The sequence below is a fragment of the Myotis lucifugus genome, unplaced genomic scaffold (genome assembly GCF_000147115.1).
Source record: "Myotis lucifugus unplaced genomic scaffold, Myoluc2.0 scaffold_240, whole genome shotgun sequence".
Classification (NCBI taxonomy): domain Eukaryota; kingdom Metazoa; phylum Chordata; class Mammalia; order Chiroptera; family Vespertilionidae; genus Myotis; species Myotis lucifugus.
This window is the reverse complement of record NW_005871288.1, coordinates 121,787-126,280: the sequence shown is the minus strand read 5'-3', so window position 1 is coordinate 126,280 and position 4,494 is coordinate 121,787. Positions and strand designations below refer to the sequence as shown.

The 4,494-nt window shown below is 37.2% G+C and overlaps 1 non-coding gene across 1 annotated transcript; it reads left to right on the top strand.

The window, feature by feature from the left end:
- Nucleotides 1-1,013: 1,013 nt before the first annotated feature.
- LOC111827888 lies at nucleotides 1,014-1,120 on the top strand. The gene has a single exon (XR_002831636.1). It is a non-coding gene; the product is annotated as a U6 spliceosomal RNA (small nuclear RNA).
- Nucleotides 1,121-4,494: the final 3,374 nt, after the last annotated feature.

The window sequence follows — 4,494 nt, the reverse complement described above, 5'->3', positions numbered from 1 at the left end:
TAGTTTGTTTATAAGCATCCTTTCATCTCTATGCACACATAAGCACATGTAAAATTGGGTGTCCAAGTTTACATGTACAGGATAATGTTGTGCAATATTCATTCCACAATATAGTATAAATATTTTATGTGATTAAATACATTTTAAAATGACTGCTTAAAATTCTATTGGATGTATGTCCCTATAGGTTGATGGATATTTAAGTTGTCTTCAATTTGGGGCCATTGTAAATAAGATTTCAATAAGCAACCTTCAGCATATGTATTGGCAGATTTGTGTAATTGCGTCTTTAAGAAACAGTTATTAGATGTGACATTTCTGGGACAAAAGAAGTGTACATTTAAATTTTTTATACATATCACGTAACTGGCTTCAGAAAATTTTTATTAATTACTCTCAAAACAATGCATGATCTAGTTGATTTACTTCTCTAACACTAAGTTTGCTGTTGCAAATTCCAAGTTCTACTTTTTATTTTTGCCAATTTGATGGATGAAAATAATATTTAACTGCTATTTATATTGATTTTTTATAAACAGTGAAATTTAAAATATTACTTTAAAATTTCAATTCTTTTATCAATTGTCAGTTTATTATGTCTTTGGCCATCTACATTTCTATTTTTTATTTTAAAGAACATATTTTTAAATATACATGAGGAATGATCAATTTTCTCTGCCATGTTTAGTTCAAATATTTTCCTGGATTATTGTTTGTTTTTTGAATTTGTATGTAGTATTTTTTAATAGATATAGTCAAAGTTTTATATAATCAGTTATATACTTCTGGTTTTAATGTCATGAAATACTTAGAAAAATACTCAGCCCTGGTAGGTTTTATTTTACTTTTTTTGCATTTAAATTTTGTCACCCATGAAGAGATTGATTTCTGTATGAGGGTGTAGATAAGATCAACATTTTTTAAACTACTGTCATAATATCCTTTAGTGAGAAAAAAAAGTACTCATTTGCTTAACTATTTAAAACAACCTTTCTTTATATATAAAATGGCCAGTGCTTGTTTTGGCAGCACATATACTAAAATTAGAAAGATACAGAGAAGATTAGCATGGCCCCTGAGCAAGAATGACAAGCAAATTCATGAAGTGTACCATTTTTTTTAAATGGCCATATATACATGGTCATCTTTTTGTCGTCTCTCTACAGTTCAATTGGTCTGTCTCTTCCTACAGCAGTAACATCAGCTTTGATTACTTTAGCTTTATATTATGTTTTGATATCTACTGAAGAAAGAACTCTTCATTATATTTAAAGAACATCTTTAGTTCTTCTTACGTATTACTCTAAATGAACTATAGAAACATTTAGTCATGTCTCCAAAAATTTCCTGGACTTTTAATTGATTGAATAGATGAATCTGAGTAGAATTAACTTTTGCCCTCTGTGGTGGGTTTATGATGTGTCAACTTGGGTGGGTCAAACTACATTTCCAAAAATTCCCTTTCTTGTATGTTTCCTGCAAGAGTGGGTCATGAGAGAGCTTTGGGCATGAAAATGAGCAGCCGCCATTTATAGCTCACACACTTCATCACTCATCTCATGACTCGTCTTGTTGGTATGAGACAGCAGCTGGACCCGAAACTGTTCCACTTTCTGCTGGCTCCTCTTTCAGTTTCCCTGACTCCTGGGCCAGGTGTGTGTAACTCCTGGGACATGACCAAGGTCCTTAGCTTCTGCAGGACACCACGCCATCAAGATGTGAGAAAGTCAGGACCAAGATAAGATAAGCAAGACCCCTAACATGCCAAAGTGTAGGGGACAGTCACTCTCAGGTTTGTGGAAGTACCACCCTATAATGGCACGAACCCGAGAGTGCATTCCATGCCGACTAACTTTGCAGTCTAGAAGCCTCACCTACCTCATCCTGGTCCCAGCCCTGTCTGATGCAATAAGAACTGACCCAGATTTTAGTTAGGCCTCCTGTGCTCCTGCTTTGGTTTGTGAGTTCTAGCTTATACTTGCTCATGCTCCAGCCTCAATCACAAAAATAATTGCTTAACAGAGATGATATGGTTTAAGTAGCTCCCACAATCACATGCCAAATCCCTATAACAAATTCCTGCATACACAGAATCCAGGAAAATATTTGAACTGATTATGGCAGATAAAGTTGAACAATCATAATGTATACAAAAATGCTCTTAAGAATTAGTAATAGAAAAATAGATAACCCAGGACATAATAAACTAATAATTCACATGAAAATTAAAAATTCAAAGGAATGTTTTAAGATTTACTATTAATCAAAGAAGGAATATAAGTACAAAAATCAAATATCATTTTTCACCCGTCATGTTGGAATGATAATAGGTAGGGATTCTCCTACCTAGCTTTGTTCTATTTTCTCATCCCTCAATAATCCCAAATCCTTTGATTTACATTATATAAATCAATATTACCCACCCTTCCATCTTGTTATAGTTATCTACAGAACTCCAATTACTCCCTTTAACTCACTAAAGTTTTTATCTTCTGGCTCACCATCTTCTCTGCCACCAATTCTATCATCATTCTTGATGTCTCACAACTTATCTATTCAACACTCTGGACTCTCATTCATAGAGATCTTCCCTCTCAAGGATCTTGCCCTCCACGTCACCTCAGCCACTCTTTCCCACAGTCACACCCTGCGCTATCACTAGGCACTGTGCTACATCAGAAATCTTTATATCAAGCATCTCATATCACTATCATTAAAGAAGTGTTCAATTAGATGTATAGGATTATTGAAATAACAGTTTAAAAACTTAATGGCCTTATAACAGCAGTATTTTTCCTACTACTGGTTTTCATTTATAACAATCTGACATGGATCTTAGCTTCCAGATTTTTAGTCTCCAATACCATTCTCCATCCAAAGGAATGAGACAAGTGTGAAAGTGTCTGAATCCATATCTTGGGTCGGAAATAAATCCAGATGGGTCTACAACAAATTGTTGTTTCCAGAAATCAAAAATACTTTTTAAAAAGTGCTTAAACTACAAAGAAGCTCCTTAAAGTTGCTCTTGAAGACTGTTGCAACAACTTAATACCAAAATATGTTGTGTTTGAGCAAATTGAATCTGTGAAGAGTGATCAGCCTATAATAAAATTCAAAAAGGGAAAAGTTAGTATGAATTTTTAAAAGTAGTCACAAAAGCAAAGTTGGCAACAATAAAACATGGTCACTTTTTAAACTTAATTTTAATATATTTGGGGCCTTTGTATATATGGGTGTTGTTTTTTTCTATACTTACTAGAGGCCCGGTGCACAAAAATTTGTGCACTCGGGGGGGAGGGGGTCCCTCAACCCAGCCTGTGCCCTCTTGCAGTCTGGGACCCCTCGGGGGATGACCACCTGCTGGCTTAGGCCCGCTCCCCAGGGGATTGAGCCTAAGATGGCAGTCAGACATCCCTCTGGCAGCCCGGGAGCCCTCGGGGGATGCCCACTTGCCAGCAGGGAGCAGGCCTAAGCTACAGTCGGACATCCTTAGTGCTGCTGAGGAGGCAAGAGAGGCTCCCACCACCACCGCTGTACTGGCAGCCATCAGCCTGGCTTGTGACTGAGCAGAGCTCCCCCTGTGGGAGAGCACTGACCACCAGGGGGCAGCTCCTACATTGAGCGTCTGCCCCCTGGTGGTCAGTGTGTGTCATAGTGACTAGTCATTCCCAGTCGTTCTGCTGTTAGGGTCAATTTGCATATTACCCTTTTATTATATTGGATATGCCTGTCTCTGAAATGCATTTTTAAAACCAGAAATCGCCGTTTTGACTTACCAAATGGCAATTACATATGGTTCAACCAATACAGACACATTTATATCTATATGTGTAAGAAAAAAAGGCACAAACAGGTAACTGAAAATGCCACAAATACTAGAAACTGTACAAAGAATTGTAAATAATGATTTGCTCTAGGAGTCACTCTAACTAGTTAGAAAGAGGGCAAAATAGTGAGAGGCCAAATAATAAATTAGCCTAATGTCCTAAAAGGAGAGCTCACTGCACAAAATTACCTCCTCATCCTTTGGATGGCCCTGCTATTTATAATGAATTAGTGAGACTGCCCAACAAAGTACACAGTGAACTAAGGGGGGAATATCTGCAACAAACACTTGATGAGAGTGAAGAAGAAGCATCATCAGATGTCAAGGAAAGATCTGGTTTACAGTGTCCCATACAAATACTTACTAAGCATTGACTATAAAAGAATTTAGTTTGAGGTAACAACCAGGTCCTTGTAGAATAGTTCTGCCATAATATTCTGGTGACCTTGCATCTCTCTGCATAAGTCATGTAGGCAAGGCTTGATTGCCGTCTGACCAGTCCTGGTAGAATGTCCTGTAATTTCTCATACAACAGGAGGAAATAAGTCTGGTAAGAATTCACCAAGGGACTGCTTCTTATCCCTATATCGTGGGAGACTGCCTCAAGACTGTTTCTCATTCTCATCCATCTCCCTAGTTCCAGTTGAGCACAGGACTTTGATCTTGAC